The 27,354-nt window shown below is 42.6% G+C and overlaps 1 protein-coding gene across 2 annotated transcripts in view; it reads right to left on the reverse strand.

Annotated features, from left to right (window-relative positions):
- Positions 1–27,354, reverse strand: part of KIAA0040 (KIAA0040 ortholog) — a 58,657-nt gene that overhangs the window by 24,057 nt on the left and 7,246 nt on the right. Inside the window, exons 2-3 of one of the 2 annotated variants that reach the window (XM_068242545.1) lie at positions 15,185–15,320; positions 4,232–4,283 (exon numbers count right to left, since the gene is read on the reverse strand). The gene's annotated coding sequence lies outside the window, so the exon portion shown is untranslated. The remainder of the gene's footprint in view (positions 1–4,231; positions 4,284–15,184; positions 15,321–27,354) is intronic. The other variant, XM_068242544.1, reaches the window with a different exon arrangement.

A 27,354-nucleotide genomic window follows, 5' to 3' on the forward strand; every position in this document is an offset into this window, starting at 1 on the left:
TACCATACTCACCAAAATGAAGTTAATTTGTCTACTAGGGGCTCGATTCACAAAGCGGTGCTAACCCAGTTAGAGACTTTAGGCGTGATAACCATTGCACCACGCTGGTGAAAAGCCAGTTTAGGCGTGATAAGTTTAGGTGTGATAAGTTTAGGTGTGATAAGTTTAGGCATGCTAAGTTTAGATAAGTGTAGATAGCGTGCAAAGTCCCGCACGCAAAGCAGTGCCATTAAACTCTATGCGAAGTGCACCAGACTTTGCTAGCGCAAAACTTTTGATCAGCTGTGCACTGCGGTGCTAACGCAGTTGGTGCTTAAACTTATCATGCCTAAACTTATCACACCTAAACTTATCATGCCTAAACTTATCACACCTAAACTTATCATGCCTAAACAGAGTTTAGGCATGATAAAGGGCTTTTCACCAGTGTGCTAACTGTTAGCACCGCTTTGTGAATCAGGCCCTAGGAGTCCAGCCAAGCCTCCTCAGGTTCTGCAGCAGCCGACAGCAGTTCTTCAGCTTGCATGCAGCAGACTCCCCGCCCTTACCCCACAAACCAAAGCTTTTTTACCTAGGCAAGGCACATGCTGAAAATCAATTAAGTTAACAATGCCACGTAACTATAGTGAGTAAAGGTACGTACACATGCTAGATTAACCATTTCAGCCCGCGGGGATTTTTCACCTTATGCATCAGAGCAATTTTCACCTCCCATTCATTCGCTAATAACTTTATCACTACTTTATCACACAATTTATTGATCTATATCTTGTTTTTTTCTGCCACTAATTAGGCTTTCTTTGGGTGGTACATTTTGCTAAGAATTATTTTTTTATAAATGCATTTTACCAGGATTAATAAGAAAAAAAATTGAAAAAATTCATTATTTCTCAGTTTTCGGCCATTATAGCTTTAAAATAATCCATGCTACCGTGATTAAAACCTATGTATTTTATTTGCGCATTTGTCTCGGTTATGATACCATTTACATTTTGTCCCTATCACAATGTATGGCGCCAATATTTTATTTGGAAATAAAGGTGCATTGTTTCCGTTTTGCGTCCATCACTATTTAAAAGCTTATAATTTAAAAAATGTTCGTTGTATACCCCTTTCAAATGCATATTTAAAAATGTATGTCTTTTTTTTAATTGTAATTTTTTTTTTCATTAAAAATTTTATTTGGGTAATATTTTGGTGTGGGAAATAAACAGTTAATTTTTAATGTTGTTATATGTGTAAATTGTAATGTAAAAAATATGTAGATGTAGTTTTACTATTTGGCCACAAGATGGCCACCTTGAGTTTTTTTTTCTCTCCTTGTGCTTCTCGCTAAGCGGAAGCACAAGGGGGATGCGGAAATTTTGACGAGCAGAAAGACTGAAGCCTCTTGTAAGAGCACTTCGTTTTTCTGCGGGGGACACGGATCGGTGATCAGGAACCATGTTCCCGTTCACTAAACCCAGGGCTACCGGGGGACACCATGGGGGCACGCCCGCGATCGTGCGCGGGATCGCGCCAAAGTGCGGCACCGCAACAGAGCAGCCGCCTGGACGTGAGCTTCACATCCGGGCGGCAGAAATGGTTAAACTCAGCTGGGGTAGCTGATAAGGACCACCTTGAGCAAAAATATTTGCGTGTGTACAGGAACTCCCTAATGTCACCTAAAGATCCAACATGCCTGATCTTTTGCGATATCTGACACTCAGGTGACCCTTGAGTGCACTGTTCTCCCACCTGCTGGAAACCGATCTGTAGATTGCTGTGCTTCGTTGCTCCACCCCTCTCCATAGTGACAGGCGCATAACAAGCCTGCAGGCTAGCGACGTATCTGCACAGCTTCCGCCCCCAACAATCCCCCCAGGGACTGGAAGGAAAATGGGGATACAACGGATCTTGGATATTGAATATGTGCTACTATTGGTACTGTACTCCCCTTATCAAACTATGCCCAATACTAGCCCTCCCCCCCCCCCCCCCCCCAGCTATGCCTAACAATTACCTATGCCTAACACTAGCCTGTATAGCTGAACGACACAGCTGATAGCGGTACTCAGCTATATGCACACTGCAACCAATCCGGAGTCCAGTATTACAATAGCCGAGCTTCGGTGCCAATTGTCAATACATGATAGCGCCCAGTTTAATCACTCGGTGCACAATAGCCTCAATTTACTTTGAGGTCTATGGCACCACCTAAATTTGCAATCAATCTCAGCACCCAAATTACCTGTCTTGAGGTTAAGAATGCCATAGAGCAGTAGGTTATCAGAAACATATACAGTAAAACCCCCATTATCCAGAACTCAGTTAACCAGAAGTCTCAAGCAACCAGTAAAAAAATTCTGGCCTTGCAGGATGCATAAATCTACGTTTACACTTCCTTATACAGTAATAAACCTCTGTTACATTAAAGGGAAGGTCCGAGCACAATAAAAAAAAATACACTCACCTGGGGCTTCCTCCAGCCCCCTGCATCCGTCCTGTGCCCTTGTCGCAGCTCCGGTGGCTCCAGGTCCCCTCCGGTGCAGATGCCGACCTCGCCAGTTTGGCATCTGCTTGCGCGTCACCATGCGCGGTACAGTCTGGATGATGTCAGCGGGACTCTGAGAGCCGCTCGTGCAGGCGCAGTGGGCATCTTGTGCCGGAGGGGACCTCGGGCCACCGGCGGGGAGTGGAGATGTGTTGCGAGGGTACAGTATGGCTAAGGAAGCCCCAGGTAAGTGGATTTTTTTTTAAATAGACTGGATGTATCCTTTAGGCTAAGTCTGTCCTTTGTCTTAATGTTTTTTAATTACTGTATATCAACGTTAATAGAGAGTTTATGGTAAGTATACAGTGTGGGGTATAGTACTGTTTTTTAGCTAAGCCTAGTTTTAACATTGACTCTCAAGCAACCAGAAACTTCACTTATCTAGTATCAGCCAATTCCCATTGGTGCGGGACACAATGGAGTTTACTGTATAATCCTTTTTTTTTGCCTAGTTTTGAATAATAACACTTCTAATTGCTGCTGTGTCAAAGAAATAAAAATGAACAGAAGACTTTGTAGTGTTGCTTTAAACAGCGGTAATCTGCTTTTAAAGTGGCCTATGGGTATAAGTTCGCACAGACACTAAGTGAGGGAGGCATTTGTGGAATGTCAAAACGGTATGTGTTTTTACTAGTATGCAGACGGACATTTTAAAGGGTAAGCTAATTTAAGTTCATTCTAACAGAAAGCACACCTGCTTCCTTCTGAAAAAAAAAAAAACAGTAATAACTAAATAAATAAATAATGAAAGAGTTTAGACTATATCCACAGATTTTTTATAATCTGGTTCCACAAACTTTGCACAAGAGCAGATATGACCTTAATATTGACATATTAAGTCTTTCAAAATCTCCATTTCATAATTTTACCAAAACTCCGGCAAACTAATCCTGGGAATGGCCTGAACAATGTGTGTCTCCTCCATTTTCTGACTGCCTTACTTGGATGAACGGTGCTTGTCAGCCAGTGTTCTCATTGGTCACTAGAGGTGCAAAGTCCTTGGCCTCAATTCACTAAGCTTCATCAAACACATTATCAAACGTTTGATAATTTACCTCATGGGTAAAATCTAATTTTGTTATAGATTTATCAAATGTTTCATCGATAAAACGTTCAATAAATCTATAACACCTTAGTGAATTAAAAATTTGATTTTACCCATAAGGTAAATTATCAAACTTTGGATAAATTATTTGATAAAGCTTAGTGAATTGAGGCCCTTATGTATAAACCAGGGCTGTGAAGTCGGAACAATTTTGGGTACCTGTAGTCACAGAGTGGGTGGTTTCATAAACTGAGGAATTGTTTTGTACTGACTTCACAGCCCTTCTATAAAACACATATATTTTAAATTGATGTCAAATAGATTAATAAGGGGTATAGATTACAACCCTTTGGATGAGTAATCATAACATGACAAAGGGGGAGATGAGGACTTTGCCACCCTGGAATGATAACGTATTTGCCTAAATCACATTGCTCTTCTCCACGTCTCTGCAGTCTCTAGTGATCTCTAGTGGTGGGAGGAAGTACTGGCTGCAAAAATGCTACACAGTGTTAGGACCAGGCCTGTGCAGGGATGCCATGGCCTGGGATCCAAGGTTAATCAGAACATGGATGTTTCTAACTCTAAGCAAACACCTGCAGTTTTAATAAACATTATGTTCTATTAAAACAGAAAATTAATTTAGTACTTACCTATAAAATGGTTTAGCTGTAAACCCAGTGGGAAGAAATGTGGTGTCTTCACCTATATAATTCAAGATAAGAAGCAAAATATTAGACATGAACTTTACACAGACAGGAAGCAGTACTCATATAGCTGAATAAAGTAAAGCTAAAGTGCAAGTAGAGAATTGTTTTCAGGGACGGATTTAAAGGGATACTTAAGTCAAAAATAAAAAACGATTTTTACTCACCTGGGGCATCCCTCAGCCCCCTGAAGCTGTATGGTGCCCTCGCAGCCTTGCGCCGATCCTCCTGTCCCCGCCGGCGGCTACTTCCGGGTTCGGCGACAGCCGCCGACAGGCTGGAAACGCAAGTGATTCTCCGCATTCCCAGCCGCTATATCACCCTCTATGCTGCTATAGCATATAACATATACGCTACAGCAGCATAGAGGGTGATACAGCGGCTGGGAACACGGAGAATCACTCGCGTTCCCAGCCTGTCGGCGGCTGTCGCCGAACCCGGAAGTAGCCGCCGGCGGGGACAGGAGGATCGGAGGGAGGCTGCAAGGGCACCATACAGCTTCAGGGGGCTGAGGGATGCCCCAGGTGAGTAAAAATCATTTTTTATTTTTGACTTAAGTATTCCTTTAAGAGCAGTATTGTGTTCAGTGAGCACAGGCAGACATATACTGTAATTGCCTATACAGATTGTTTTCAATCCTGCATCCGTTGCTTACAAACCACCATACAAATGGTATGTACTCTGCCCTAATTTGTATGTGAATACTTCCTTAATGGAACAAGTCAGAGAAACAAGCCCTTGACTTTACATCTGTGTATATCTCCCGTAAGTATGGTATGTATTCTAAAGAATAACTGTACTTTTGCAACATATAATGCATTTTTTTATTCATTTTATTCCCTTTAAAATGCATTTAAAATGCCTATAAAAGAATTTTTAGCTAAAAGTACCACCCAAAGAAAACCCAATTTGTAGCAAAAAAATAAAAATGGTGTAAAGATAATTTAGGTGTGATAAGTAGTGATTAAGTTATTGGCAAATGAATGGGAGCAGCGCTGAAATGTGAAAATTGCTCTGGTCCATAAGGTGAAAAAAACCATTACCCATAGTGATGAAGCGGTCAAACTAGATCCATTAGGTAATAAGTAGCCAATGGAGAGATTGTCAGAGAGGTGCTATACCAGAGTAGCGGGAGGAGTATATGAGGCAGGCAGCAGAGTTCAGTAGGGACTGGAGAAGTGTCAGTTTGGTTTTTGGTATGCCACATGAAGAGTAGGATGTTACCGAATATTAATTTCTTTTAAAGCTCAATTACATTTTTGCAACATAAGATCCACTATAGTTGTGGGACAGATAACCATATTCATATGCTTACACCTCGAGCAGAGGTGAGAATCTCTGGAAAGCTGGGCAAGCACTTTAAAAACTTCAAGACAAAAAGGAGAGAGAAGTGTGCAAAACAAGCCTGTTCTCCTCATGACTGGTCTGGGTGATGAATCATTATCTTTGAGAACTGCATACCTAAATCATTTTTAAATGTTGCAATGTCTTTTCTGTTTGGCCTATTATCACTCATATACTTTGCAATAAAAACTGAGCCAGACAAACCAGAGAGATAATTTCGAGGTCATTGTCTTCATCCTTGGGGCAGCTGTTAAAAGTGAAGGATATCAGAGTTCTCCCTGTAGCTGCAAGGTCACTACGAGCGTAATACAGTTATAGAGTGTCTAGAAGCCCTCAGGCCAACAACAATGGCATACATGAATCATGTATAGACTTATAGACTGTAGCATACAGTAGAATCCCTTTAAAATAAACTACAAGGGACCTGGCAAAGTGTGTTTACTATATCAGAAATGGTCATACACAAGCACATAAACTATACTATAGTATTGGGTTTTATTTCAGTCAATAATTGGGAGTAATTTTCTTATTTTCAATGCTTGAGCAAGCAAGCACAGGCTGTGTCTAAGCGAGATAAAAATGCACAGTGCTCAATATGCAAGAATTTGCATGTAATAATCACACAACAGCTTGCAATGTAAGCATAGGTTTCACCAGGTACAGTACTTATAGTATGCTCCTCTGTCCGTATTTCTGTGCAGCCTGGATGATACTGTAGTGTTGCAGCCATGCACAAGCAAGTCACAGATGACAGGCTATTCCCTCAGTAATCAGGCAGCAGCTTACACAGGTAGCATAGGTCTCACCAGCTGGTGCTTTAGAGGTAATCCACGCAGGCCCAGAGTAGCATGCAGATAGAGAGCAGGCTACAAGTGGCTGCCCACCGAACATGGCTCATGAGTCTGCGACTAACATGACGCATGTGCCAGCTCAGTGTGCCCACCTTACACTATAGATACAGATACAGAATACCACAGGGGTCAAGAAGCACTTTTACTATAACAGAAGTTCTAATATATCTGGGTTTACAGTCCCAAGCATTACTCTCATATACTTATAATGGGTGCTTAGCCCAGGCCTGGACATTCAGTTTACTATACCCGAATGTTTACTATATCAGAGTTTACTATAACGAGATTATACAGTATTAATATCCGCAGCAAGAAAGACAATATATTTTATTTATAGAATTGGGCACATTTAGAATGCTACCATTTTAGCGGCTAACTGTGCAGACTAGTAAACGTAAGCTTTTGGCATGTATGTTTCTCCTTCAGGATTTGTTCTGAAAAGAGGCCAGTGAAAGAGGAGCTCATGTCATTGTTACTGGCGCTCTCTATGTTGGCTTGTTTGGGTGTGTATTAGAGTTTCTTTGTGAAGCCTAATCTCAGTTATTGCAGAATTGGAGATACTGTTGTGATAATGGTATCAGGAAGGACACATATAACTACTGACTTCAGCCGCAGATGTTTGTTTTAACTCTGTGTGGGCGTTACGTTATTCTGCGAGCTTCTCAATGTTATACCTTCCTTTTTACAAAGTGCAGAAGATGCCTTTGTCGTTGCATAGCTAACTGTCTCTATTATGAAGGCAAAGTCTCTGAATTGGAAACAAATGCCCTTATTCCTCAATCCTAGTCCTAAATTGTCCCCTTTCAAAAGGAACCTAAGGCGAGAGACATATGGAGGCTGCCATAATTATTTCCTTTTAAACAATATCAGTTGCCTGGCAACCCTGCTGAACTAATTGGCTGCAGTAGTATCTGAATCACACACCTAAAACAAGCATGCAGCTAATCTTATCTGATTTGTCAGAAACACATATGCTTGTTCAGGGTCTATGGCTAAAAGTATTAGGAGGCAGAGGATCAGCAGAAGAACAAGCCCATGTGCATTGTTTAAAAGGAAATAAATCCACATTTTTCTGACCTCGGGTTCTCTTTACTTGTTTGTGTGTATATTTGGCGCTATTCAAGTGCTAAAACTGACTAAATTGAAAGTAGAACGGCTACATTATTGTACTTTTTCTTCTTATTTGTGATTTGCAGTAATGTGCTGCACCCACATCAGGATTATAGCTGTTCACTCTGAAGATGCTCCACTTAAATGGCATCACACAACCGCTAACTTACCAGTTTCCAACTCATTGTGTGAACTTCTCCCATGGCCATCTCTATTGTGGCTCCCATACTATATGCAGCTGCCCCCCTCCCATTCCATGTGCATCTCCCACTTCTATGTGCAACATCCATGATCAACAGCTATGGAAGTAACTATACCCCACTGGGCCCCCCAGCAAACAGAACCAATATGGGGCCCTCTGCAGCCAATAACCCAGCCCCTCAGGCCAGAGGGCTATGGAGACCCGCTCCTCCTACCATTCCCCTTACAGAGCTGTGTAAATATATTTATTATAATATTATTGTAGCCGGTCTTCTCATTCTCCCGCCAGCCACTGTATGTCATGTGATCGGGAGCCAGAAGGGGTCAGCATAGAGCGACGGTGTGGAGGAAGAGAAGACCTGACACAACGAGAGTAAATATATTTGCACAGTTCCGGTGCGTTTTGAAGGGGGAAGGCAGGAGGAGCAGAAGTCGTCCTGACACCTGTCCTACTCTTTCACATACTTCCATGTTTTGCTCCCCATGTACAGTCTCCCTTTTTCATTTGCAGCCTTTGGTTCCATATGTAGATACTATTCTTCTATTTCCATAAATACCCCCATGGGCAGTACCCATCCAAGGCCCGGACCTGTTTGGCCTTTGCAAAACTCTGGCCTTGTATCTGTGATGACTCTAGCAAAGGTTGGGATCGCTGACCAAACAGTAGTCACTGGCAAATAAATCCAGTAAAGTTTGCTGGATAACCTAGTCTAGGTACTCCAGTGATAGCAAATTACCCCCATAGTCCCTGACGAGACACAGTGCTCTGTAGAGAACACTGCGGAAGTCCTGCCTTGCCCCCAGCAAATAACCTCCCAAAGATTCAGAAAAACTGGATGGTGACATTTGTGACTGCTTAGGCGTGCTGGATGACTAAATACTACAAGAGGTATTGAATAAAGATGCTCTTGCCAATATAAATGAACGCAGGTCAACCAGAAAACACCAGCAGTAATCCTGTAGATGAACTTTTCAACCACACGATGAGCACATTATATTACTCATTAACTTACTCATCACAATACTACACTATGGTCCTGTATTACATTTGTTTAAATAACACTGAGGCATTTTCACATGCTATGCATGTGTAAACCCGGGGAAAGCACCCACATTATTCATATTAGTGGCAAAACGAGGAATAAGTCAGATAAATGATTTCTGTTTTAAGGGAAGTGTTTTTAACATTTATTCTTCAGAATTGTGATAGTCATCATGCTCTAAAAAAGAACCTTTTCACTGTTAACATATACTTATCAGATGCCCAGCTAAACATAATGCTGGGTACACACCATGCGTTTTCCTGATCGATCCGCGGGTCGATCGGGATCGATTCGACTATTTCCGATGTGCTCGATTCGGGCTTCGATCGTTCCTGCCATCGATTTTGCATACTTAACATGCAAAACGACGGCAGGAACGTGGTGTGTACCCAGCATTCGTTTGTTTTTTGTAGAACAGAAGGTATTTGCAGTTATTCAGCTATATGTGAGCAAAAAGGAATTCCCATGATGCCTCATTTCTTCTATTTGAGTGAATATGCAAACCATTCCTTCATAACCCAGGTTCTGATTCACCATTACTAAAGCCTGGTACACACATACAATTTTGATTGGCCAATTTTACGTCTTTCATGTAGAGCACAGGTGTCGAACTCCAGGCCTGGAGGGCCAGATCAATGCCAGTGTTTAGGATGGACTGAGAAAGAGAGGAATGTGATCTACCTGATGGACCACACCTTTCCTGATTCAGACCAATCAATTAATTTGAGCTGTGTCAAAAATGTGTGAGGACCTCGGCCCTCTCCTGAGGCTCTATCTCCTGTATGCTGTTGCTGTGAGTTGCAGCTCTGATGAGTTGCTGGTGCCAGAGCAAAAGGTGTGTGGTGCTGTTGCCACTAGCAACCAACATATACATTCTTACAGTAGGACCGGTTTGACATCCCTGATGTAGAGCCATGAGAGCAGTAGTATGGGCCCACTCAGGCTTCAGCGGAAAAAGCCGAGCCCGATAGGATCCGTGCTACTGCGTAGGTGCAGATGGCTCATGCATGTGCATTAGTTCGGTCCCAGTCGGGCTGTGATGGAAAAAGCTGTACCCGATCCGATCTATGGTAAGTATTCAAAATGTCAGGAAGCAAATCTTGTGTTTGTCGCACAGGCAATGTATTTCAACTGCATTGTACTGAAATTGTGCAGATTCTTGTATCTTATTTTTCTGCTTTTTTAAAACAGCGGGCAAGGGGGGGGGGGATAGAAGGTTAGATGCCGAGGAAGGGAGGGGGGGGGGGTTGTAAGGGTCAGGCCGGGAAGGAGGGGGGGGGGTGTTTAAGGGTTAGGCATAGGTAGCGGGAGGGTTAAGGGTTAGGCATTGGTCAATGGAGAGTTAAGAGTTAGGCATCGGTACAGGGAGGGTTAAGCATTAGGCATCAGTGGAGGGAGGGTTCTGTGGGAGAGTAAGGTTAGATTAGGTTAAGTATTTTTTCTAAGATTACCAATATTTTACTATCAACATATACCGTAATAGTAGAATATTTTTTTATAATTTTTTTTTATAATAATTTTTGAGGACTGAGTTTACTATAGCCAGAGGTTTACTATATCAGAGTTTACTAAAATGAGATTCTACTGCATTATGCTAGTGGCAATTCCCTGCGCCTTTTTCCCTGGATTCTTTATTTCATGGATGCACTTTTCACACCCTATCCTTATAATAAAGTAAACTCTACAACAAATACAGGTTTAGCTCCCTATGCCCTATATTAATGTAAAAATATCCGATGTATCTCTTGTAGAACTTAACACCTGTCATACTATTAGCAGTAGACTAGTTTTCAATATGTAGATGGCAGAGACCAGCAATGCTCCACCTCATGAGGTCTAAGCTGCTGGCACCAAACAAGAATCTCCTTAGAAGTACAGTGTTGGACCCAGTGAAGGAACTGTGTCTGAGTTTATATAAGAATAACAAGCTGTGCTAAGGGCGTGCTGACACCATTGGCAGGGATGAATGTGTGGGTGTGCACAGTGGAAGAAGTTATACTGCAGGGCAGCGGAGGGGTACACTGGCACATCTGTGAGGCTCTTGCAGAAATAGACATTGTTATTGCAGGAATTAGGAGTTGGCAGAGAGCTCGGAGCTTACAGCTCAGCAGGATTGAAATGTGTGTGCTTTGGAAGTTTATGAGCCAATTACATGTAACATTGAGCAGGGGAAGGAGGAGAAAGGCCCTCAAAATTGGGCAAGGAGTGATTGAATTAATACTGTGAGAAAAAGTCTCCCCAGTTCCTGTTCCTCTGATACGCTAGACCTGTGAACACGAGACGTTACACGATTCATGGAAATCGTGAGTTTTCATCTCTGGTAATGGCATTTGTCAGATGAATGAGGGATAAAATATTTCCATGAAATACTATTTAATCATTTACAGCTGAGATAAGATCAGAATCTCCAATGTCACACAGGCAAGAATGTGGGGGGCACAGCCTATTGCAGGGCCAAAATGGCAATATAAAACAACCCTGACATCAGTGTAAACAAATCAACCAACATATATTTATGTGGAGAAATGTTACAAAGCCTACAATATGCTTTTCTCCTGGGACAAGTTTATCATGAAAGCCAGAGTCAGGCGACAACATGTGACTGTATCATTGTTCCACATGAGTAATTTGGAAGGTGAACAGGAGATTTGTAGAATGTGGCAAGTCACTAAAGTTCTACTACAGTTCTACAGATTTACATCACACCGTAAGATGCCCATACATCATATGAAGTATGGGCAGGACGACCAAGATAAAGATCTCTCTCTGATCAAATCTGATCAGAGAGAGATCTGTTGTCTTCCCATGCACCAGCAGACCGATTCCCAATAGATTTCAGCACAAAATCTTTCGGGAATTGGTCTAGCAACACTGCCTTGCTGCCACCCCCAGCCGTGTTTCCCCAAATACAGACGTACTCCCCTGGGGCCTGTGTATGAATAGTTTACCTGTCGGTGTCCACCACGGTCTCTCTATCCGTACTCTTCCTCACACACGTGTCTCATGTGGTTGCCAGCGTATTGCACGTGGCAGCATGTGATGTTACACATGCTGCCACGTGCAATATTCCGGCATCCACGTGGGGTGTGAGGAAGAGTGTGGATACAGAGAAAGTGTTGGACACCAACAGGTAAATGGGCAACGAGGCGGGGGGGGGGGGGGGGGGAGCAATATCAGGCCAAAATTGGTTGCATAGTTGATCTGGAATGCTCTGATTTTCATCCGATTCGATTTGAATATTGGAATCGGATGGTCAATCTTCTGCCATGTCGGCTGTTGTATGGCCACCTTTACATTCTTTATTTCCAGAGTACTAGGTCATTCCCAGAAAAAAAGGTTTGGTGACTTATTCAGACTTCATTCAGAGCACATGATGTGCATGCTTGTTCAGGGTCTATGGCTAAAGATATTCGATAAAGAGAATCAGCAGGACAGCCAGGCAGCCTGCATTGTTTAAAAATAAATTAATAGGACATCCTTCATATCCCTCTCACTTCAGGATCCCTTTACATAATTATGTTTAATGTTAGGCCCAGGGTAAAGGATAATGTTAGGATTTAACCACAGAATTGGTTAAGTTACGGTTAGTGCTACAGGGTCGGTGCATTTTACAAGGGGTTGCAATTAATGTTAGGCAGAGTAGAGGAAGGAAAGGTTAGAGTAAGAGAAAATAAAGAGGACAAGGACAGTGTTAGGGTACGCTAGGGGAAGAGACAGAGTCAGAACAGCAAGGGAGCGGGTAGATTTTAATTTAAGGATATTGGGGCTGAGAAATTAAAGGGTAACTGAAGTGAGAGGAAGATGGAGGCTGTCATATTTATTTCCTCTTAAACAATACCAGTTGCCTGTCTGTCCTACTGATCCTCTACTTCTAATTCTTTTAGCCATAGACACTGAACAAGCATATGAAGATTAGGTGTTCCTGATATTATTGTCAGATCTGAACCGATTAGCCACATGCTTGTTTCAGGTGTGTGGTTCAAACACTACTACAGCCAAATAGATCAACAGGGCTGCCAGGCAACTGGTATTATTTAAAAGGACATATATATGGCAGCCTCCATATTCTTCTCACGTCAGTTGTTCTTTGACCTTAAAGAGAACCTGTACTGAGTAAAATTATTTAAAATAAACACATGAGGTAACTTCAAATGAACATTACATAGTTACCTTGCCATAAGTTCCTCTCAGAAGCACGCCATTTTCTTCCTACAGTGATCCCTTCCAGTTCTGACAACATTTTGTCAGAACTGAAATATATCAGTTGCTGTCAGTTATAGATCAGTTGCTGTCAGTTACAGCTGAGAGGAGAACTGATGTGTCCATGTTTCCCTATGGCTCAAGTGGGTGATGTTACAGTTTAACTGTGTGCTGACCAGGAAGCTGTTAAGAGGTAATAGCCATTTTCAAAATAGAGGATGGAGAATTCCATTGATCACAGTGGACAAACAGGATGCAGGAGAGGAAAAATAGATTGAGGAGTAGACTACACAGGAGGTAAGTATGACTTGTAAATGTTTATTTTGACTTTTAATGTTCAGTTCAGGTTTTCTTTAAGATGCTGTCCTCAGTTATTTTTTAAGCTATATAAACACACCCTCACTGCTAGACATCACTTGGCTGTCAATTATCAAGTAAAAGTGCAAACATTCTTTTATACTGCTACAATTAGCACAAGCACTCTTGTTTAGTATAGCATGTGGTGCACAGCAGCATTCTATGTCCTATTCAATAAAAATATGGTAAAAGACCAGTAAGGTTCCAGTATCCAGCTGTTGTTCTGTGACATCGGTAGCATGCGGGTGCTTGTATAATGGTTTTTAAGACTTGTTAAACATCTGATGGGTGGCTCTAGCAGATGTGTTTACCTTCCTACTTTTTTCCATTTTAAACAGTTGCTTTCAGCATATAGCCAAGTGTAACTGAATGACAGCTGGGCTGCCTTGAGGCACCTACAGTATTGCACACTGCTTGCTGTATACTGCCCACGGACAGCATGTTCTTCTGTACTTGCTTTTAAAGAGGAACTATAGTGAAAATAATATAATGAATAAAATTGCCTATTTTTTTCTACAATGTTCATGTATAGATTATTTAGTCAGTGTATGCCTGAATCTTTCCTCTCTCTGATTTACATTCTGAAATGTATCACTGGTGGTGACAGCTTTAGTTCTGCCAGGTATTCAGCCTATTTACCACCATGCAACCAGGGATGAGCAGAAACTACGCCAGTGAGAATTTACGCATCGTAGTTCGAATCTACGCATCGCAGTTCATATGTGAAGTTTCAAAACTATGCTTACGAATTTACGCGGAGCTTACGCCCACTATGCGCAGTTAACATGTGTATTGCGTAGTGAACTACGAATGCGTTACTTGTGTCTAATTTTCCGCGTGCGATTGTATGCTTACAAATTTACGCATTGGAAAAGGGAATGTACGCATAGAAGAGTTCCCGGTAATACGAATTAATGCGTAAATTTTTTTGCATACTGGCATAAGCATCCGCATACACTACGCTTCGCACTACGCGTAATTGCGTATTTTAACTCGTAGTCTACGAAATGCAGGCAAAGCGAATATTTGAGGAAACAGTAATTGCGCTCTCAGCATAGATTCATCCACCTCTCCCCCCTTCATGGACTCACTCACCAGACGTTGCGGTCTATAGCCAGACCAAGTCACGCTTCCGGGGTGTATGGCCCCCCGTCGCCCCACGATCACAGCTGATTCCACTCCTTGGTAGATGCAAGGCTGTTTCCGTAATTTTAAAAAGCGAATATTTGAGTTCGAAGCCGTAGTTTGGCGAAGCATAATTGCGTAAAACTATTGACCATGGTCATGACATCACACTGTGGGAGGGGTTTCACCACAATATCAGCTATACAGACGTCCCTGATGATCCATTCCAGAAAAGGTAAAGATTTCTCATGGAAAAGGGTGGTATGAGCTCAGGGCCGGTTCTAGTAACAGTGGGGCCCCAGAGCAAAATTAACCCAGGGGCCCTCCAACAGACACCCCCAACCAAAAAGCAGCATTAGGGGCTCATTGTAGCAGCCAAATTTCCCTACTGGGCCATTTGGCAGTGTAGTGTCTCACCTGCCCACCAGCACAGGTGAGGCACTACTCTGCCAAAGAATCTGCAAAGTCCCCGTGGAGCAACAGTTAAGGGAGGAGACACCTTGGGGGCCCCTACAGGCCCTGGGGCAATTGCCCCCTTTACCTCTATGGTAGCACCGGCCCTGTATCAGCTACTGATTGGAATGAAGTTCAATCCTTAGTTCAAGTTCCTCTTCAGTACCTGAACTAAACATTAAAAGTCAAAATAAACATACACACGTTACACTTACCTCTGTGAAGTCTGCTCGTCAAATCTTTCTCTTATCCTGCGTCCTGTTTGCATAGTCTGATCAATGGAATACTCCGTCCTTCATTTTGAAAGTGGCCATTACTTCATAACAGCTTCCTGGTCATCACACTGTTAAACTGTAATATGGCCCATGTGAGTCATAGGGAACATTACCTTGTCCTTTCAGTTATAACTGACAGCAGCTGATATATAACCGACATTAACTGATATATTTCAGTTCTGACAAAATCTTGTCAGAACTGGAAGGAATCGTTGTAAGAAGAAAATGACGAGCTTCTGAGAGGAAGTAAGGTGAAGGTACTTCTGAGGTGAAGTAAGTATATTATAATTATTTGCAGGTACATCATGTTTTTATTTTAAATAGGTTTACTCAGTTCAGGTTCCCTTTAAAGGGAACCCGAGCTGAGAATGATATGGAGGCTGCCATATTTATTTCCTTTTATATTATACCACTTGCCTAGTAGTCCGGATAATCTTGTGGCATCAGTGTCTTATTTGGGGGGTACCAGAGAGCACTGCAAACATATAATGGGTAAGATGTGTGTATCTACAGCAATTTACATAATGCTATAAATTCTTTTGTTCTTTAGAGGGAAGGTGAGAATGATATGGAGGCTGCCATATTTATTTCCATTTAAACAATGCAAGTTGCCTGGCAATCCTACTGATCCTGTGTCTAATACTTAGCCATAGACCCTGAACAAGCATGCAGATCAGGTGCTCTGACTCAAGTCTGACTGGATTAGCAACAAAGGTTGTGTGTCAGACACTACTAACCTGAAGTCCACGACCGCGCGAATCGCGGCACCCCGCGCGCGCAAAAGCCCGCGAACGGCACCCCACGCGCCAACCGCCCAGCACACCCGCGCCAAACAGCCCGCACGGCCCCGCAAACCAAGCCCACATGCGGGGGTCCGCGGGCGGCACTTCGCGTGCTGGCTTTTTGCCGCACCCGTGCTGGACGGTTTGCACGGCTTTGTGAATCAGGCCCATGGACTGTTGATCCTTTTTAAACATTATATACACACACCTTCAAATGCAGCTGAACACTGCATTTGCATATTTACCATCTCCCATTTTAGATCAGCAGTCCAGATCCTTAAATTAGGTTATATTTACTTTTTTGAATCAAGTTAGCCAGTTAGCACTCTTTTGTGAATTAAGCCCTAAGAGCGATTTCGCTGTTTATTAAGTGCTATCGATTTTAAAAATCGCCTTAAAAGTGCAATGATGCTCAATGTAAGTGTTCTCACATGAGCGATGCGCTTTCTATTGAATTGCAAACGTGGCTCCTGCACTATTTTCTAAGAGTTTGTGATTTAACAGAAAGTATAGGAAAATTGCAAAGTTGAGATTTCCCGAGTGCTTTTCCGGGTCAAAGAGTTCACTTCCTGACTGACGTCAGGAAGTGTAAAAAAAAAATCATCACTCCATAAAAGCACTTAGAAAAGCACTTAGAAAAGAACTTTTCTAAGCGCAAAGCGCAGGGAAAAGCGTTTTTAAGAGTGCTTACCAAATCGCTCAGTGCTTGCGATTGCGGTAGCGATTTGTAATGTGAACAAGGCCTTAAAGAGACTCTGAAGTCTCATAAAAATCATCTTTTTATTTCAAAAATGTCTTTTACATTATAACCCTAACTAAAACGCTGCATCCCCGCGGCTGTAATCTAACTAAATCCCCCCAAACTCTCCGGGGGGCAATCCGGGGAGCGCTTCTGTGAGAGGCAGAGCTTTCAGCTGCAGCTCTGCCTCTCAGCGCGTCTATCAGCGCCGGATCGCCACCTCCGCCCCCCCCTCTCAATCTTCCTTCACTGAGAGGGGCGGGGAGAGGCGGAGATACGCGCTGATAGACGCATAAGGAGGCAGAGATGCAGCTGAAAGCTCTGCCTCCTCCAGCAGCAAAATCCCAGACCAAGAAAGTAGTGGATTTAGCGGGGGAGAGGGAGGAGGGAGTTAGGGGGGATTTAGTTAAATTACAGCCGCGGGGATACAGTGTTTTAGTTAGGGCTATCATGTAAAAGACATTTTTGAAATAAAAAGATGATTTTTATGAGACTTCAGTGTCTCTTTAAACACAGGAGTTTGTTCTTCAGTGGAAAGCTCATTGCTTCAGTGGGGAGCATCTGGTTACATCCAAAGAAGTGATAACATTATCTTTTGTTTACATTCCTTTGTCAGAAATTTTTTGTATACATTATCACACTACCCAAACTCAGTGCTCTTTCACACTAGGGGCTTGATTCAGAAAAGGGTGCTAAGTGTTAGCACGCCAGTGAAAAGGCACTTTGCATGTGCTAACATGCTTTGCACGTGCTAAGTAGTAATTTGCATGTCCTAACTACGGTGCTAAGTAGTTTGCATGAGCTAACTACGGTGCTAAGTTTGCATGTGCTAACTACGGTGCTAAGTAGTTCGTATGTGCTAACAACTTAGCACCCTAGTTAGCACGCCCAAAGCCTTTAGGCGTGCTAACTGGGTTAGCACCATTTACTGAATCGAGCCCTAGGAGCTTATCCATGCGTTTTGACGGATCGCTCCTAGGATGCAGTAAGCAGGGTAACATGAAAGTCTATTGATTTTCATGTTACCTTTCACATTAGACAAAGGGTTTCAGAGCATTTCGTTGTGTTACGGGTGCTTTGAATCGTCCAGCTGTGGCGTTTTCCCATCAAGGGTGAATTGGAACTAGTGCTGCTGATATGCGTTGAACCGCAACTTCCCGACGTCACACCGCAGGTCATAACGTGTGCACAAAATTGGGTTCTTGCATGGGTTATCTAATGTAAAAGAGCCCTTAGCTGTACTGAGCTGAGGAGCATAAAGAGCTCAGAAGTGATCTCTAGTAAATAAGGCAGATATGCAATACAATGCAATGGCAGCTTTCAGAGCAGATAAACTGCACTTTGTGAATTTGTAATTTGTAAACAGGCAATATTACTTGTGCACACATGCAAATGTGGCAACTGTGTGGGTAATAATAAGCAGGAAAACACATTTTTTATTGAATATTATGAAGAAGTTTTATCCCACTTAAAGGGGCTTGGATGTGGTGGTTCCAACTACCAAGCATAGTGTATGTTCCTCAGTGAGGGTTAGGTCGCTCTCCAGAAAAGTCAGATACTGTACATGGGGAAATGCAGGAACAATTGCCTAAACTAAAAACAACCCGCATGGAGGTTGGTGGGTAACATCACTGGGAGGTAGGTGCCCCCCAAATTAAATAATTATAAACAGTTTACAGAATTGTCCTTTTTACTGTTACATTGTTTATTGAAAAAGTCCAATAAAAATATTGAAATCAAAAACAATTTAAAAGGTAAGTTACCTTACTTCTTATAAGAAACTACAGATATGAGTAAAACACAGCGCATTTCGCGTGCATCAACATGATCACTCAGGTCAATAATCAGTACATTTTTGGGGGCGTAGTGGATAGCACTCTCGCCTTGCAGTGCTGGGTGCCCAGTTTGAGTCCCAGCCAGGGCACTATCTGCACGGAGTTTGTATGTTCTTCCCGTGTCTATGTGAGTTTCTTCCAAGCACTTCCAAAAACATACAGATAAGTTAATTGGCTTCCCCTAAATTGGCCCTAGACTACGATGCACACATAGCCATATGACTATGGTATGGATTAGATTGTGAGCCCATCTGAGGGACAGTTAAAGGACAAATGTAACAAGAGGGTAATGGAGGGAAGCTGCCATATTTATTTCCTTTTAAACAATACCAGTTGCCTGGCTATTCTGCTGATCTATTTGGCTGCAGTAGTGTCTGAATGACACACCAGAAACAAGCCATGCAGCTAATCTTGTCAGATCTGGCAATAATATCAGAAACACCTGATCTGCTGCATGCTTGTTCGGGGTCTATGGCTAAAAGTATTAGAGGCAGAGGATCAGCAGGATAGCTAGGCAACTGGTATTGCTTAAAGGGAAATGAATATGGCATAGCCCTCTAGATACAGTTGCCCTTTACGTGACAAGACTATATATACTATGTACAGTGCTTTGGAAGATGTTGGCGCTCTATAAATGTTAAATAATAGTAATAATTTTCTTTTGTGTCAGAAAATTACCACAAAACAGGTATGGCAGCTGATTAGCCTGGATTGGTATTCTAACATATACCAGAAAGCCTGGTGTTGAGAGCACTTCTGGAGCAATATGAATATGTGTGGGTTGAGAACCATGAGAATGTACCGTTCATATAAACAGTATCACTAACTGATAAGATGTATGTATCTCGTATGGCAACCAATGCTTCACTCAATCACTGTCTGATGTCTGCTCCACTGTCATTATATCAAGGAGTCCAACCCAAGGGCATACACATATAGTGACAGGCTCTGTGCTTCCAGAGTACATTGGCAGGTGTTAAATATATGCTGCCAATTTAGAACCACAGGGTTGAGCTTGTTGTCCTGCCCATGTGTCAGCAGAGCAGGCCAACACGTGGGCAAGCCTATAAACGCAGCCCTGGTAATTGACAACCAGTAGTTCTGATTTAACAGCTGCCAATGTGTTCTGGATGTACACTGTGCCCAGCAATTGTTACAAGCATGTGACTCCCATCGCACCACTACGGTTTTATTAAGACACAAACTTGAAAAAGCGTCACACCTTGGGAAAAATATCGGTGAAGATCCGGCCAGCCGGTGACCAGCATCCAACAGATACACCACCCCTGTAGATTTGATATTGCCTAGTTTTATTAAAGAGAATCTGTACTGTCCGATTTGTACAATTAACAACATACCAATCGAGCCACTGTGATCTCCTGGATCCCTCTTTGCCGTTTACACCGCTCCCCGACGCAATCCTGGCTTTTAATCGCCAGTTTTAGGCAGGGTTTACAAACAAAAAACGTGGCCGCTAACCAGGAAGTGACGTCTGTATGTATATATATATATATATATATATATATATATATATATATACATACATACATATATATATATATATATATATACATATATATATATATATATATATATATATACATATATATATATATATATATATATATATATATATATATATATATATATATATATATATATATATATATATATATATATATATATATATATATATATATATATATATATACACACACACACACACACACACACACACACACATACATACATATATATATAATATGTTACAGTATACTACAAGTTTTTATTACATTGTGAATTATCTGCACTCCAGTCTGGGATTAGCATGTGACAGGCAGCAGCTCCTTCCTCTCTCAGCCTCACAAACTCAGAAAACTGAGAGCAGAGACCTGTCTGTAAGAGATACACAAAGCACACACACAGAGCCTGCAGGGGGCGTGGAGGAGTTGTGCATAACCTCTCCCTATCACAGCAGAGGCAGCCACTTCCTCCCTGGGTCGACAAAGCTTGACAAAGAAAAGAAGATTAGACCTATAACAGAGACAGTGCAACTAGAAAAGGCAGCAGTAATCCAGACCACATTAGAACAGGTATAGGAACTTATAGAATAGAAGAAATAAGGCTGAACATTTTGTTACAGAGTCTCTTTAAAACCCTGCCCCCCCCCCCCCCCCAAAAAAAAAAATTGGATTGGATTGCTTACATATCTGTGAAGACATCATTAATGCTGTATATTGATGTACAATATACTGTATTCTGGTTCAACATACGCTGCCACCCTCCAGATGTCTTTTTTAGGGAAGGCCTTGCTTATCTCAGCAAGACTACGGCAAACTATACTTTGCATGCATTTTATAAGGCTGGGTTCACACTACTCTGTAAATGCAGCGAATGTGGAAAAGTTGCGGTAAATGCATCTGCTCTGGATAGGCTGACTATGGTTGCACCTTCCATTTCTATCAGATGCGTTTGTGTTGCCACCTGAGGGCTTACTCGTCCGCCAGTATTTCCGCCAGTTTTCTGGTCACCAGCACTCTCCCCACTCTCCTGATAACCAGAAAGCTTAGGGCTTCCTGTTAGTTTGTGAAAATCCTACCAAGCAACAGGGAGGATTCTTATTGGTCCATGTGAACCAATGAGAATTTTCTCTGTTGCAGGAGGATTCCCATTGAGTTATTATTATTATTTTTTTTACAAACTAACAGGAATTCCTATTACCTGGTTACCTGGGCCAGTGGGGATGTGCAGCCATACGAGCGGGCAGCAAGGGGGCAGTTATATTTACCTGTTCCTTCTCTTCCTCCACCTGTGGTTTTTCAACTTCCGACATGTCTTCTGGGTCCCAATCACATCCGATCACATGATATGACATGATCGGTATCCAGGAGACCATGTCCGTGTTGCAGCACCACCAGGTAGTGGAAGAGTGGTGATGGAAGAGATGAAAAAGATTCTTCCATCACCATGTGGCGCTGTAACACTGACACTGTCACCTGGATCCTGATCCCATGTCATACCATGTGATCGGACTGAGAAGACAAGTCGGGGGTTACATCGCCACTGCAGTGGAGGAGAGAAGAAGCTGTTCCAGCATTCAGAGAGGTTAACCTATAAAAGCTTGCTGCCGCCCACTCTACATACCCTGCCCTGGCAGGAAAAAATTAGCCCTGCAGCCAAATAAAGTTTTACTTTATTTGGCTACTAAAAGGTTAATAGTGAAGTGAAGAATCTGTAGAGAATCTGTTAGTTATGAAGCCAGGAAGTTCTTACCACTTCTTGTTTTTAGACTGGCTTCTACCTGTTTTTATTCCCCTCAGACCAGCTAAATGATGGATGATATGATGCGTGAAACCTGTGGTAACCAGAGTTTATCTTCTCAGTGTAGAAAAGGCAGCAATGACTGAAAATCACTGTCTGTGATAATGAGCGTAGACTGAATTCTGCAAAGGCCACAAGCTAGGAGACCTGATGCCCAATGCATGCAGGTTGAACAAAAGAGGGGCTGCTAACCATAATTTAAAATGGAAAATAGGATCGATCAGCCTGTGGTGTCATCCTGTGTGTAGCCAACACAGGACTAGCTATGGACAAAAGATGACAAACGACTGTGCAGGTGTGATCTGATGGAGAATTGGAAGCCAGGAGTGAAGTAACCAATGAAGAAGTTGGCAGCAAAGTAACCCTAAAGCTCTATTTCTCCTGGTTGCCACAACAAAGTTAAAAGTACCTTAATGTACGGTACCTCAACATGAGCCAGACAGCCATCCTTCATAACTGTGTGTATTTATTTCACCATCCATACTGTAGCAGTACAGGACTGCACAACGGGGAAACAGCAGATCTCTGTTCATCAGGAAGACTGATCCTAATAATGGCCAGGTGAAAAATAAGGTCCATGATGATCTAGCTTTCTCAGCCAAAATAATAATTATGCTAATATTTGTATAGTACTTTTCTCCTGTTGGACTCTAAGGCCACTAAGGGCATGTTCTGTAGGCCACCCTGCAGTGTTAGGGAGTCTTGTCCAAGGACTCCTTACTGAATAGCTACTGGCATACCGAATAGGTACAGCCAAGATTTGAAACTTGGCCTCTGTTGGCAAGCATGAGCATTATTTCACCAAACTCCAGAATGGGGACTGAATTTAATTTGCATGTTTATCCTTTTGTTGCCTGTTAGAAATATCTTTGTCATATGAACTATCTGCTGTATAATGGTAGCAGCCGCTCTGTCTCTTGTAGTTTAGCAATATCTCCAGAATCATAGCGCTATCGCCTGTAGGAAGTAACGTTTTTTTATCATAGCAGTGGTAAGTCTCATGACCAGTCACTGCCTTGTCAGATGAAAGCAGACTGGTTATGTGTTTTTAGTGCAGCTGTGGGTACAATATATGTATATCACTTGTGGTGATTGCACAAGCAGGTTCCGTCCAATTTTACACCAGGCCATTGCGTTTTCAGTGCTCCGCCCCATCGCATCGCACCACAAAAACGTCATTCATATGACCCTGTGGCAGAGTGCACCAACTGGGTCATGTGTAGTGCAGTCCCCCCATGACCTTTGCTGCCTGTTGCCGCCCCTCACCCAGTGACGTACTGCCTGCTGGACAGGATGTACACCACTGTGATTCCCAGGTTTCCCTGGGAAAGGCAAATGTAAAAGGGGCCTCAAGAACAAGGCTGAGTGATGTAGTTCTGAGTGTGACACACGTCTACAGAAACAGTCCTCACAGTATCACACAAAGCAGACTCTTCTGTAAAATATTAAGACAGGCAAATAGTAAGCCAAAGTAGACCTGCTCCAGCAGCTATGAAAGACTACTTGGGGATACATCACACAGGCGAGTGCTACTGACTAGTCACAACAAATAGTTGCCAATAGTTGCTAGTACTACATTAAAGGATTCTCTGGCCTACATTTTTATTACAAAGCTCCTCCATTCCCCCTCACATGATATACAAATAAATGTTTTTAAGCATGTGTAAATGCCTAAATTTTAAGACATAGGAGCACCGTGGAATGACTAATAGACCCCCCTGGACATTTCCACAGATCTTGGCAACCAGATCCATGACTCCCAGCTGTTGGAATAACCCCTTCCATTGACTCTAGCCGTATTGGAGTTGAGCAACAGGTTGGCCACGCCATCCACCTTATCCTAAGAGGATAGCAGCTCAACCACACCTCCACCTGAAGGCATTGTTTCTAAACCAGCTACCAGGAACAAGGAGAACAACCAACAGCAGCAATCACATATCATGGGTGTCCCTGTGCATAGTGGTAGCACTATTGCCTTGGAGCACTGAGGTCCCTTTTAAATCTGGGCCAGGACACTATCAACATGGAGTTTATATGTTGTTTCTGTGTCCGTTTGCTCCAACATACTAAAAACATATCGCTAAGTTCATTGGTTCAGGAAAAGGTGGTGGGGGAGGGGGGGGGTTGCATAGCCCTAAAAATGTGCTGCAATTGACTGGTTATTCGCTCAGGCATGCACCACCTCTATTAGGCTGAAAATGCATGCCCTGCGTCCAAAACAAATGCTACATCTATTATGCTATGAAGGATCTTTGGCCTCCACTATAGTTTGCATGCAAAGTATAATATACCGGACACTTGCACCACGGTGAGGTAGATCTCTGGGCAAGTGGCCTAACCTAAGTTAAAAACAACATATGTATAACCCTGGGAATGTAGCATTTGTTTTGGACCCAGGGCATGCATTTTCAGACTAATAGAGGTGGTGTATGCCTGAGCGATTAACCAGTCAATTTCAGCATGTTTTTAGCGATACCCCCCCCCCCCCCCCCCCCCTTCGTTATTTTGCTAGTATGTAACTACCAGGTTAGCTGCTCCCAGCCCGTACTCCTGAGTTTCCTGTTTGCATAAAAAGTAATAGTAGTTATGCATATGTTTTGCATCTGAATTGAATGTGTATTGTGCAGATAGCTTATAAGAGGTGCTGCACATGTGAGCTGTTGGTCATTTCAGATGCAGCCTGTTGTGGTATGCGCTGGCTCTCTCCTCGAAGTTCATTGGTTCCCCCACAAAAACTGGCCTTAGGCTACACTAACGCCATATGACTATGGTAAGGATTAGATTGTGAGCTTCTCTGAGCGACAGTTAGTGAAATGACTATGGTCTCCTCTGTAAAGGGCTGCGGAAGATGTCACAATAATATTAAATACCTTAAAATTAAGGTATTTGCACACTTTTTAAAACTTTGCTACTTATGATGCACTAGCAAGAGGGAACTGCATAGTTTTTATAAAAAGTTAGGCTGGTCAAGGGCTACCTAAGCCTAGTTGTAGCTGTTAGTCACCACAACTCCAGGAGTTAGTGGAAAGTGGGTCAGTTGCAAGCAGTACCAGAGTGAAACTGTTACATTTGTGGGGGGCTTGCCTCTGATCGGTGGCTGTGGCCTACGCAGACAATTCTTCTTTAATACTTTTATAAATAAAGCCCACTATGCCCTGTATAAACATGAAACACTTGCGCCTCTGTTTGTTTTTTCCCACCAGCTCTCAGTGGTCAGTGAATGGGTTAAGTTCCAGGCACAAGCAACTTGTTTTATTTTCGGCTCACACATTCAGATTGCCCATATTTGGGTCCAGCGGAATTTTCAACTTTAATGAGAGGGGGGCGTAAAAGTTTTTCCTTTAAATTGTTATCACAGGGCTGCGTAGAAGCCCAAGGGAGAGGAGTTCAATGGCTTCAGTGTCTTTTCTGCTGGAGAGGGGAAGCAGCAGTTGTTTATCATGCAAGATGTTAGTGAAACAAGCACAGACGCCTGCTTATCCCCAACCCCATACACCGCTATTGTATACAAGGAGGATTACCATACTGAGAGCTGAGCTCTCACGGGTGACAGAAAAATAACATCCCAACAAGAGGGATCCTCCACCTCCTCCTCAGTCTGATCCATGGGAATTTCTGCTGTCATGTATAAACAGAACACCGAGACCATGTAATATGTAAATATTAACCCCACTCTTTGTATTGCCATAGTAACTGCTGCATGATGATGCCATTCAATGCTGGGCAATGCCAAGTCTCCAGTGAGGCCCCTGCTCTGATGTAATGTCCTGCTTCAGTTGTGTCTTCTATTAGATATACATCCCACCAAACACCAGCAGTTTAATCTGGCCCCCTCTCCCCCCCCCCCCCCACCCTCCTTTTATAGACTTGTACATGTACAGGCTTGAGAACTAGCATATGCTTGTATATTGCTGTGGGGGGAGGGGGAGTGTACATCAGTGCTTACACATGTGTACAGCTGGGGTATTCTATGCTACCTTTTTATGCTGAATTATTACAATTATGTATTTTTATAGCACTGACATCTTACACATTGATATGCAGGTCCCATAGTCAAGTCACCAACTGTGCTTCAGAGGAGCTTACTATCTACCAGTAATTCCTATCATAGATTTGTCTAGTATTCTCTAGTATCCTAGCATAGTCTAAGACCAATTTTTGGGATAAGCCAATAAACTTATGGGCAGGGCCGGATTTCTGGAAAGGCCACAAAGGCCAGGGTATTGGGCGGCTGCAGCCCAGGGGGACACCTGCACCTGGAATAGGGGTTGCTACATATGAAAGAGAAGGCTACAAATGAGGCACAACACATGACAAGGGAAGCAGATTCCCTAGGGAGCTGTACATGAAAGAAAGTGGCTGCAGTACATAGCCGTTACTTATGGTAGAGAGGGCTACACATGGAATGGGAGGGGACTGATATACATGGAAGCGGAGCTCCAACATACTTGGCCTAGGGACATAAAAAGTATAAATCCAGCCTTGCTAACGGGCATGTTTTAGGATGTAAGAGGGAACTGGCACCTGCCAATGATGCAGAGCCAGGGTAAAGCAATTACCAGCACTTTACATTCCAATAAGTAAGAATGACTAATTTATAGTTAGGTAAGTCAGATTAGTGTTAGTTAGTTTTAGGCACCGCGTGACTTTATGGGTTGGTTAGTTTTAAGATACGGTTATTGGTTAAGGGAGGTAAATACATTAGTTAAGCATAAATTCTAAACTGCTTTGGTGGTTAGGACAAGTTGAAAGTTGCTAAGTGGTAGGATAGACACAGCGAATGTGGGATAGACACATACGCATTACACCAAAAATGTAGAGGAATTTGGGATTGTTAGGTTGTGGGAAAGTCACAGAGGTTCCTGGGCTGTAGCAATGGGGTTGTGAGGGGAGAGGGAGTTGAACAGTGCTTATCACAGCCAAAGTAGCTCCTAGAGCTTCAGACTCCATTGCTGTTTGGCCAGAGGGGTTTTGTTTGGAGAGTGAGGCATACATAGGCGTACATAGGTTAGTTTGGCAAGGGGGAGGTGTGTCAGGGTTATGTTAAAAAAATGAGGAAAAGGGTTTTAATATTATAAAGTAAATTGTTGACACAGGTTTCCTTACATATCATCCGATTGACTGTTTCCTTCTACTGTCATACAATGGCATTCTAATAACCGAGACCACCATAACACTTTAGGATAATTTATATACATTATTCTCAAACCCAGGTAACTTAGACTGAGTATATAGGGAACATAATATATGAACAGGTACTAACATGGGTGAAAACTGCATGTTAAAACAGTGCAAGATCTATGTTAGTGAAATGATATGTAGAGTTTGACATTTGTGTTAAGAGAAGCTTGACCCTCCACTGGCACTGCCCAAATACTATGAGGTAAAGTGACAGCTGGAGTCACTGAATAATAGGGAAGATTGGGAGGTCAA

The sequence above is a fragment of the Hyperolius riggenbachi genome, chromosome 6 (genome assembly GCF_040937935.1).
Source record: "Hyperolius riggenbachi isolate aHypRig1 chromosome 6, aHypRig1.pri, whole genome shotgun sequence".
Taxonomy (NCBI): domain Eukaryota; kingdom Metazoa; phylum Chordata; class Amphibia; order Anura; family Hyperoliidae; genus Hyperolius; species Hyperolius riggenbachi.